Genomic DNA, 11,024 nt, shown 5'->3' on the forward strand with positions numbered 1-11,024 from the left:
ACAGTTGCGCAACCCCAGACTTCAAGAGTCTATCTGCAGGGTTTTTCCCCCTGCCAGCCTGAGTAGAAAGGGGCACCTTATGTGGTCCACTGCTGACTGCTCTGCCTCTCCATGGGATTCTGCTTTTGCCTTCCCTACAAACTGCTCAGCTCGGTCCACCAGCTGCTCTGCCAGCCGACCTGTGTTCTGCTCCAGCTATCCCCCAAAACTGCTAGATTCATCTCATTCCATGGGACACTCCCACAAACTGCTCCTGTCTGTCAACTATTGTGTTCTGCAATACAGTTTCAGAATCCCCCACAAGCTAACACATCTTTTCAGTGATTTCAGCTCAAGAACCTAGAAATTCAACTTTTAAGAGAATAAAAAATCAACACTGCTATTCAACTGTTAAAAGAAAAAAAGTGCAATTGGTGACTCTAGCTCACCCAAGGAGCCCACTCCCTTGTCTAGTGAGTGCCACTCAACTGATGGTGAGAATCCCTGTCTCAAAGCTGTTTCACAGTTCCTCATCCACACAATCAGGGTGACAACACTCCACATCTCACACCCCAACAACAAATAAACTGGGGATACCATAGCTGCCAAAGTAACCATCCCAGGCTGCCGTGGCCGTGTCACGCACGGTGAGTGTGTCTATGCAAACATGATCAGACCCTGAAATCCTTTTCCACACTTGCCATAATTCACCACCAGATGTGAGGGGAGAGTTCATCCTGCTTCTGTTTACATAGGTATCTGTGCCCCCGACAACCCCCTAATCCCACCAGAACCCATCTAGCCTGGATAATGGTATCTGTGCTCTCCACAAACCTCTAAGCCCCCCAGGGAACCCACAAGCCCAGATGTAGGCATCTGTATGCCCCACACACCCCTTAATACCCACAGGAACCTTCCAGACTGTAGGTAGGTATCTGTGACCCCTAGAGCCCCACAAAGTCCCTCGGGACCCCTACAGCATGGATGTTTGTATCTGTGACCGACAAAAACCGCCTAAGCTACCCAGGGCCACCTACCATCAGGATGTAGGTATCTGTTCCCCTCCTCAAACACACCTAATCCCCTCGGAACCCCTCCAGCCTAGATGTAGGTATCTCTGACCCCACGAATTAGCTAAGACATGACAGGACCCCTCCAGCATCGGCATAGGTATCTGTGCCCACACAACCCTCCTAAGACCCCCAAAACCCCTCCAGCCTAGACGCAGGTATCTGTGCCCAGCATGAACCCCCTAAGGTCCCTAGGACCCCTCTTGCCTGGATGAATGTATCTGTGCCCCTTACAAACCCCTAAGCCCACCCCCAGGATCCCCATAGACCGGACGTAGATATCTGTGCACCCTCACGAACCCACTGATCCTCCCAGCGACCCCTACAGCATGGAAGTAGGTATCTGTACCCCAAAATTCCCCAAAGCAACCCCAGGACCCCTACAGCCTCGATATAGGTATCTGTGCCCCCGCACAACTCCCTAATACCCCCAGAACTCCTCCAGCCTGGACATAGATATTTGTGACTTCCAGGAACCCCCAAAGCCCTCCCCAGGACTTCTCCAGTCCCTACATAGGTATCTCTGCCCCCCACCAGCCTTCTAAGACCCATAGGGCCCCCACCAGCCTGGTTATAGCTATGTGTACGCCACACAAACCCCCTAAGCTCCCCAGGGCCCCCTCCAACCGGTACGTAGGTATCTGCGCAACCACAAATCCTTAAGTCCCCCAGGGACCCCTCCAGACCATACATAGGTTTCTGTGACCCTTACCAACTCCTTAAACCCCCAGGGACCACTACAGCATGGACGTATGTATCTATGCTCACCACAACCCCCTAAGCCATCCAGAGACCTCTCCAGCCCTGACGTAGATATTTGTGCCCCTCATGAAGCCCCTAATGCCCACCAGAATGTCTCCAGCCTGGACGTAGCTATCTGTGCCCCCCATGACCCCTAAGTCCCCCCAGGGATCTCTACAGCCTCTACATAGGCGTGATGCTCTGTGCATTACCCTGCATGGCCACATGTTGTCACTGTTCCTCTATGAGAGAAATGCTCTATGCATTACCCTGCATGGCCACATGGAATCACTGTTGCTTCATCCAGGAAATGCTCTGGGCATTTCCCTGCTTGGCCACATGGTGTCACTGTTGCTCCATGCAGGAAATGCTCTGTCCATTAGCTGGTGTGGTCACAAGGCGTCAATGTTGCTCCATGTGGGAAATGCTCTGTGCATTACCCTGCCTGGCCACACGGTGTCACAGTTGCTCCATATGGGAAATGTTCTGTGCGTTACCGTGCGTGGCCACATGGTGTCACTGTTGCTCCATGCAGGAAATGCTCTGTCCATTACCTGGTGTGGTCACATGGTGCACTGTTGCTCCATGCGGGAAATGCTCTGTGCATTACCCAGTGTGGTCACACGGTGTCACTGTGGCTCCATGCGGGAAATGCTCTGTGCATTACTGTGATGGAGTAGGGACTGTCTGTGTTTGGGATGGGAGAGCAGGGGGTGACTTTAGGACCGGACACGTGCTCAGCCTGTAACCTGAGCTAGGCGCGGGGATTGGTCAGCACCTTTGCCCGGGAAGCTGGACACAGCAAATGGCCAGCTGGAGGGAGTTGGGTTAGTTCAGTTTCGGTTTTGGTCTGGGTGGTTGGAATTCAGGGATTCCAAAACTGGGAACTAAGTTTCCTGAACCCCTAGAAGGACTTGATTGTGGGGTCCTGCTTGTGCCTCCAAGCTCTGCTGTATCCTTCGCTCCTGTTGTCCAATAAACCTTCTGTTTTACTGGCTGGCTGAGAGTCACTGTGAGTCCCAGGAAGAGGGGTGCAGGACCGGACTCCCCCACACTCCGTGACAGACCCTAAGCCCCTCCGAGACCTCTGCAGCCTGGACGTAGGTATCTGTGCCTCCCACCAAACACCTAAGACACTCAGAGATCCCTCCAGCCTGAACTTAGGTATCTGTGCCCCCCACAAACCCCCTAAGCCCCCGAGGGACCTATACAGCCAGAACATTGGTATCTGTTCCCCATATAGACTCCATAAGCCCCTTGCGACACTCCAGTGTGCACGTAGGTTTATGTGCCCCTCAGAAACCCTCTAAGCCCCCAGGAACCCTTTACAGCCTGGACATAGGTATTTGCACTCCCACAACCCCCCTAACCCCCCCTCCCGGGACATCTACAATCTGGACGTAGATATCTGTGCCCCTCACGAAACCTCTAACCCCCCCTGGGAACGATACAGCCTGGACATACGTATCTGTGCCCACTCGAACCCCTAAAACTCACTGGTACCCCTACAGCCTGGACATCATAGGTGTCTTTGGCCCCCACAAATCCCCTAAGACTCCCAGGATGCCTCCAGCCTGGACGTAGGTATCTTTGCCCCCCACTAACCCCCTAAGCCCCCCTGGTAACCCTACAGCCTGGATGTAGGAATATGTGCCCCCCACGAACCCTCTAAGCCCCCATGGGACCCTAGAGCATGGAGATTGGTATCTGTGTCCCCCCAAACTCTCTAAGCCCCCCAGGGACCGCTATGGCCTGGACATAGGTATCTGTTCACCCCAAGGCCCCTAAGATCCCCCGGACCTCTGCAGCCTGGCTGTAGGTGTGACGGTGCTGCCCGTGGGAGCCAGCTCAGCTCACTCAATCAGAGTGAATTGCAAACAAAACAGGGCAGACAAATCCCATACGCTGCTGGTTATTCCAATACTTAGATTTACCAAGCCAGCACAAAACAGCTTCTGTAGTACCTCACTGGTTACTTAGAAGTTTAAACCACGCAGTTCCCTTAAAGTACCCAGCCTCAGGCCTCCGTCCAGACACACCTGTTAGATATGATGATGATTCCTGAAAATCTTACTTCATCATATAAAAGAAAAGATTCTTCCGATCCCAAAGAATCAGCCACATAACCAGGTTCAATTATAACTTAGATTTTACCTAAAATACATGCTATAGCCAATTCTTATTAACTAAGCTAAAATTTATTAGAAAAGAAAAGAGAGAGAGTGAGTGTTGGTTAAAAGATTAATAGACATATAGACTTGAATTCAATTTTTGAGGTTCAGATACAAAGTAGACATGAGCTTGTAGTTGCCAAAAGTCCTTTTAGAAATAGTCCATAGGTTATAATCCACTGTCCATATTCAGGGTGGCTCCAGTCAATGACTGGGGATCTCAATCCTTGTGGCTTAAGGTTTCCCCCTCTTGAAACCCAAAGCAGATCTGAGATGAAGAAGGATCGTGTCCCAGGTTCTTAAACATTTCCAGCAGCCTTTAAGCCTGAGAAAACAATAGGCTTAACTCTTCTTCCAAACATCCTGGCAATTAGTACATCCATCAAACAGTTCAGATACAGATTACCACAACCTTCAAAGAGACATAGACAATAATACTATTTCACTCAAGTATCATCATAAATGTTAATATTCCTTTTTTGCTCTTTGAATTAAAACTATAGCAATAGACAAGACTTGTTTGCTGACATCACAAGACCTGAGCAAACACCTCCCCTTCTACCTCTAACACTGCAGACTTGCATTTCAAAGCTCTGTTCATTTACATATCTTGTTAACCAGTTTTTAAGGTTCACCCACGGGGCAGGTCAGTTGGTGAGGTGAGTTAATTAACTCTTTCTGGCCCTGTCACCTTTCAATGAGATATTAGATTATACTTATGTCAGGGACTCTAACCCAGACGGCAAAGTTCGTTGTCTGACCGCGAGAGAGACAGGCAACACCAGCAAGGTCCGATCAAAAGCTCTTTATTGACAAGTGCACGCATCAATAGAGAGCAGCTCGTCTCCAGAGAGAACCAGCCTGCTCTTTACATCTTAGTATAAGCCTATGTAGACAGTTGCGTCGCGTCATAAATTATTCACTGGAGCAACCCACCCCCTTCTTCTAACAACTAGAAACTAGACACCTTTAGTATACATGCATGCCTAAAGTTAGAAATGTAGGGGAGTTAAAAACAAACAAAGAACAAAACCAGGGAGGCTGGGAAACTAGGACTCTTATCAGTTCTTCGAAGGAGCTGCCCGAACACAGCACATCTGGTACTATGCCAGGAATGCAGCTTCTCTCTTATCTCACTTTTTCCCAGCGCTTGTGAGACATGCTGCTGCTTCTCAGTGTTTTCCACTCAGGGATTACCCACAAACCTCTGTTAGCCTGACTTTGGTCAGGTTGGCATACCTGGTTTTGTCTGCTATATCTTTATTCAGGCCTAACAATCCCCCCTTTGTCCCTAGAGGACCATAATGGGACTCTTGGGACACATATCCATTTAACAATTGTACGGGGGAGGCTAGTAAACCATGACCCAAGGTCTGAGTGGAGGTCCTTAAAACTAAAAGTGTGATCAAGAGATATAGCATGGAAAACAACAGCAACATTCTTAATAGCTTGTAAATCTTTGTCAATTAAGCCAGAGTGATTAACAGCAAAGCAACATTTTTCCCCAATGCGAGCACAAGCCCCTTTCTAATTCAGCATTCATGGCATTTAGCACACGTCTATTTTGCAAAGTTACTTCTGCTACTTCATCAGTCTTTCGTTGCAACTTTTGGAAAGCGTCTATTAATGCATTAGCTGGTTTTTTTCAAGCTCTGCAGAAATATTTACAACTGCTCTCTTGAGCTTAGCCACCCACAATCCAGGAATGAATGCACGGACAAAAGAGTGGAATCCTGTTTGTCTGACAACTAAGGGATTGGGGCACTGACTATAAATCAGTTAGGTATACCAAGTGGTCTAATTTCCCAGATGTTTCGGTGAATAATCCAGTCCCATGTGCATCCTCCCCATGGACCCGTCAGGATTCGGTATGTGGAAGCCCACACCCCCAGTCCAAATGCTTGGAAGGAGCACTGTAAATGTTTACACTTCCACCCAGAAAGTCTTTAGTATATCTCCATGACCACAGATCAGATGGTACTCCTGATGTGTCTGTAAGGGCAGTGGGCCAAGTCTGGTACTCAAGATCACTCCAAATGGCCATCAGCTGGTCATTCAGGAAATTCTGAATCTCCAAACATACTAGATCCCACTGCAATGCCTTCCCAGGCTCAGTGATATTTAATACCATCTTTCCTTGGTGTAGTACTATATTACATTTGTTATTTAACTATTTTCAGGTACTTTTAAAAGGCATTGACATTAATAGCATAGGAGGGGGTTACATTATTAGTCACTGGAATGGTTTCAATACAGGTAAAATTTCCAGTGGCAGAACAAACTCTTCGGGTACTTGTTATTTAAAATCCAATTAGAGAGAGCAATACATGCTGAAGAATTTATCCACAACACAGGGCACAGCCTGTAGAATAAACCCCAAAATCCAATCAATACCACATTCCCAAGCATGGGTCCCACAAATTTTTTCTGCCAGTGTACAATTCTTTGTTTCTTCACCGGGGTCAGTTCTTAATGTCCTTTCTAGTCAGGAATTCCTGGACTTTAGCAATTTCAGTGGAGTGAGTGTTCCTTCTTCTTTCCCAAAACAGTCTTGGTGCAGCATCATATAGGGGAGAGGTTACTAGCACATCACCCTGTAATGGTTTTGCTTTTTCTAGAAAAATTCAAAGGCACAGTAGATCTGTCAGTGGATAAGGGAGAGGCTACTAGCACTTCACCTTGTACTTTTTCCCTACTGTCCAGAAGGCACAGTGGAGCTAGAAGGTGAAATAGGCTAATCATCAGTAGGAGAATTCTCCCAATGTGGAGGGGTCTTTTTGCAGTGAGAATCTTGGGTCCAAGCAGTCAGTCTTTGGTACTTCACAGCGGTGTTGGTAGTCATCAGGACTTAAGGGCCTTTCCAGCATGGAGCCAAGGCAGTCTTTCGTTGGTGGACCTTTACATCAATCCCGTCTCCTGGTTCCAAGGAGTGGCAGGGCTGCTAAGGTCTTTGGGTAGCGCTTCCTTACCTGTGAGAAAAAAAACTTAACACATTTCATTAGTGCCTGGCAGTGTTTTTCAGATCTCATAGCTGCATGGGCAAATTCAAGCCCTCCTTTTCCTGGTTGTTAACCAAGTCTTAACTGTGAGCAGTGTCCTTGAATGGAGTCAGTGTCTTATCTATAGCCTGAGCTTGCTATTTTATTTTATTTTATTTTTTCAGTTAATTCATTCTGTTCTTTGTGCTTCTTCCCTTCTTGGCTTCTTTTAACCTGCAAAGGAAACTTTCACTTTTTACTTATACACCTTTTTCCCAACAATGAACACCTACACATTGTCATTATACAGTACATTAGTCTTATTATTTAATATATGCCACACACACCCTTTTACTAAAATAACCTTATTACAGAGCTTTCGAGCAACAAGCCAGGACAAGCACACCCACTTTGAGGAGTTCACTCAATACAACCTCTAGTCCAATAGCCTTCCACCATCCCCAGCCCTCTGGCTAGAAATCTGAGGTAGCCAGAAAGATCCCATGTACAATATGGGGAGTGGGTTAACTTTTCATGTCCTTGCTTTCAAAGACTGTTGGTATGCAAATTTTAACAACAATTTTTGCAATTAACAATTTGACCAATAAAGTTTCTTTTCCTTACTTAAGGAAATGCATTAGACTTTAGTATATCACATTCTCCTGATTTATCTAAACACTTTGTATTCCAAGTTGAACAAAACAAGTATCTGCATTTTAATTTAACCTTTTTGTTTGATTTTAAACTAGATTATTTATAAAAATATTAAACACAAAAATTCCGGCCACAAGACAAACACCACAAGACAGAACATAGAACACAAAACATAATTTCTATTGTGCCAGTAAATGCATGGTACGTGGAATGCTCTTTAGCTGGCATCAGTTTTCTCTGATTATCTGAAAGACAAAAAACAGAGGTCTACCCCTTCTGGGCAGACAATCATTGCTTAAAATAGACAAATACCCTTGTTGATTTCAGGAAAAACAGAGGAATTATCCCATATTTTATGTGTTTCATAGGCAGCCCAGGTTTCAGTGGCTCCTACCTTATCAGTTAGATAATTTGCATGAATACAGATGCTTTCTGGCTTGCTTTTTACTTTTAACTCTTGCTTTCAAACACTGAAAGAGAACATCACTACTTATAGTGCCCTTACAGCCTAATAAAATTTCAATTACATAGCACTATATACATTCTTCAGCTAATTTAACTAAATTCTAAATGATTGCAATTAACAATTTCTTTGCCTCAATTTATTTACAAACATTTCAAAGACACCAAGAACTTTCCTCTTCAGCATTTTTGCAAAGTTCAACTGCTGTTTCCTCCAGCAACTACAGATTTAACTTCTCACTCTCCCTTAAATCACTTGCTTGTCTCCCAACAGCCACTTTTATCAACTCAAATCACCATTCCAAGTAAGTTCTGGGTATTTGAAATCCCCATGCTTACACTTACTTACTCCTTCCTTCCACTACATCCTTAAAGTTTTCCAACCTGTTTTCCAATCTCTCTGTCTGTTGCCTGCCCGCCTGGGCCCGATCCTGCTTTTCTCACTGAACCGTCCCTTCCATAGGCACCAACTTCTTCCACTACCAGTTTAGCTAGGAGGGTGGGCTTCTCAACTAGCCCCCCACCCCTCCTGGTCTCTTCCCTTAAACATTCTTACTCACAAGACTACCCGAGTCCTCCTTCATGAGGCTTGCCACCTAGACGAAGACACATGGCCCATTGGGCAAAGGCCATTTACTTAACATATAATTTGAAGGACTACTCTTAGAGGGTTTACCCAGAGACTCATTCATCTGTTTGACACTTAAACAGAAAAGAGAATTACACAGAGAGCAGAGGGAATTACAGTCTAAGCCAGACTTTCCCACTTCTATACACTGACCGCTACAGGGGACAGGACAGAAGGATCTCAATTTAACCTCAGAGCTGTCTCGCACACATGGCTTCCACTCCGAGGAATTACGAACAAGAGGTTCAGTTCCACCCACACTCCTAACACCCAAGTGAACAGAGAAAAAAAACAACAACAGTAACTGGTTAAATAGAACAGAACCAGAACCAAATAGTGTTTCCTTATCCTATTAGGACTCACTTTTACTCATGCAGTTCTCAGCATATAACACCAACAGTACCAAGCAAAGCAAACACAAAATAACAAGGGTAAAACAAATAGATGGTGTAAATTCTGCAGGGCTCCCCCCTTCTTAATTGCTCACCAAACTGTGACAAATTTCTGTTACCAATCTATCCCTCATGTCAGATGATCAGGCTGACACTACAGGATCGTTGGGGGAAGATAAAGAAAACACACCATATAACTGAATTTTAAAGCTTCATTAATAAAATAATAAAACAACAACGGAGAGTGTTGGGAACGCTCCCACATCACTCAGGAAAATATTAATGCCCCAAGCCCGAAGCTCCTTTCATACTTACACACGTACGTCCAGACTGGCCACTTCTGTGTATAATGTTCAGAGGAGGGGGAGAGGTGGAAGGGAGATTATCCTGTATACAGCTTGTCCAGAATTTCCAACATGCTTCTGCTCTTGGGAGGGCTGTTCTTTTACACCCTGGAATCTCCTGCGGCGTCTCTTTCAGAGATTCCAGTCCAGGTCGGCTGCCTGTGGCTTCTTTGGTGTCACCAAGCCACACCGACTCCAGGGTCACAAAGGCACACTGTTGGATCTTACTGGACAGTTAAGCTTTGCAAATGTAATTTCAGTTCTGTAACTTGTATTTCCTTTGCTTCGCCTCTGTCTATATTTTTTCCTTCACAGCCAGCTGGGGCCGAAAGCAGCCCCTCCCTGCACCAAGCACAGTCCGCGCCGATTCCTGACCCTGAACGCAGAGCACCCCCCTCCTTCCATCCCGGGGCCAAGATGATTTTTAAATTAACCCGTTCCTTATGTCTTTTTCTTTCTTTTTCTCTTTCCCATTAAACATTCTAGTAGCAATGCTAACTACTTCAGACAAACTTTTCCCTTGCGTACCATCTGGATGCTTTCTAAATCTTTTTGCAATATCCTTTGCACATTGTGACATGAAAACCATTTTAACCATCTCCTTTCCATGATCAGTTTCAGGATTTAAATTCCCATGCTTTTTAACTTCACAAATCAGTCGAGCACAAAAGTCAGAGAGGTGCTTATCTGGATGCTGAACACAAGCAGTCACCTTGCTCCAATTTGGAGTAGCCTCCCCTGCATCTCTAATACCATTCAAAACAGCTTTTAAAAATCCATCCAACTTTGTCTTTTGAGCTGGATTATTGGGATTCCAGTTAGGGTCAGTAATTAGCCAAGGTGCATTCAAATGAGCTGCAGATTTTTCTTTTACTTTTTGTCTTTCATCTTCTGTCATGAGAGTATCTAATAACTGATTTACATTTGCCCAAGTGGGCACATGAGTGAAAAAGATTGTGCAGAACATTCTTTCCACTGCCTCAGGATTGTCTCATAAGTGAGGCATAGTGCACTGCCAGTTAAACAAATTTGAAGTTGCAAACAGGGTATGGGTAAAACCATCTCATGTTCCCCAGCAACCAGTAGAACCAGATAAGTTCTCAATGAGGCTTGTAATATCAGAGGTGTCTCAGAAACATTCTCTCTCATGGAGTTAAGTAACCTAGTGGGGGTCCACAAGGGCAAGGACAAGGGCTGCTGTAATATTGGGGGTGTTTGAAAAGCAGTCCCTGACCAAGTTTGCAAAAGGCTGGCTGGAGGCTGCACAGAGGGGGTGAGGCTGCCTGATTCCTCTGAAGATGAGGGAACATCACTCTGAGCTCCCCCTTGATTCTCCTCTGTCCCTGAACTGTCCCTAACCTGCTTTTGAATCCTTGCACTCCATCAGACGGGGAAGAACAGGAACAAAATTGTCCTCCTCCCGGTGCGGCTCTGGTGCATATGGTGGGTGATTTTTTTACAAGAGCTCTCCATACAAACAGCTTCAAAAGCTACCCATCCCTCCATGGGTTTATAATTATACCATACAAACAAGTAATCCATTTGTCTCGGCCTAAGATCAACCAAAATATCCCTTAAGGAGTTCCTCCTATCTGTGGAAAAGGT

This window comes from Gopherus flavomarginatus, unplaced genomic scaffold, assembly GCF_025201925.1.
Source record: "Gopherus flavomarginatus isolate rGopFla2 unplaced genomic scaffold, rGopFla2.mat.asm mat_scaffold_89_arrow_ctg1, whole genome shotgun sequence".
Lineage (NCBI taxonomy): Eukaryota > Metazoa > Chordata > Testudines > Testudinidae > Gopherus > Gopherus flavomarginatus.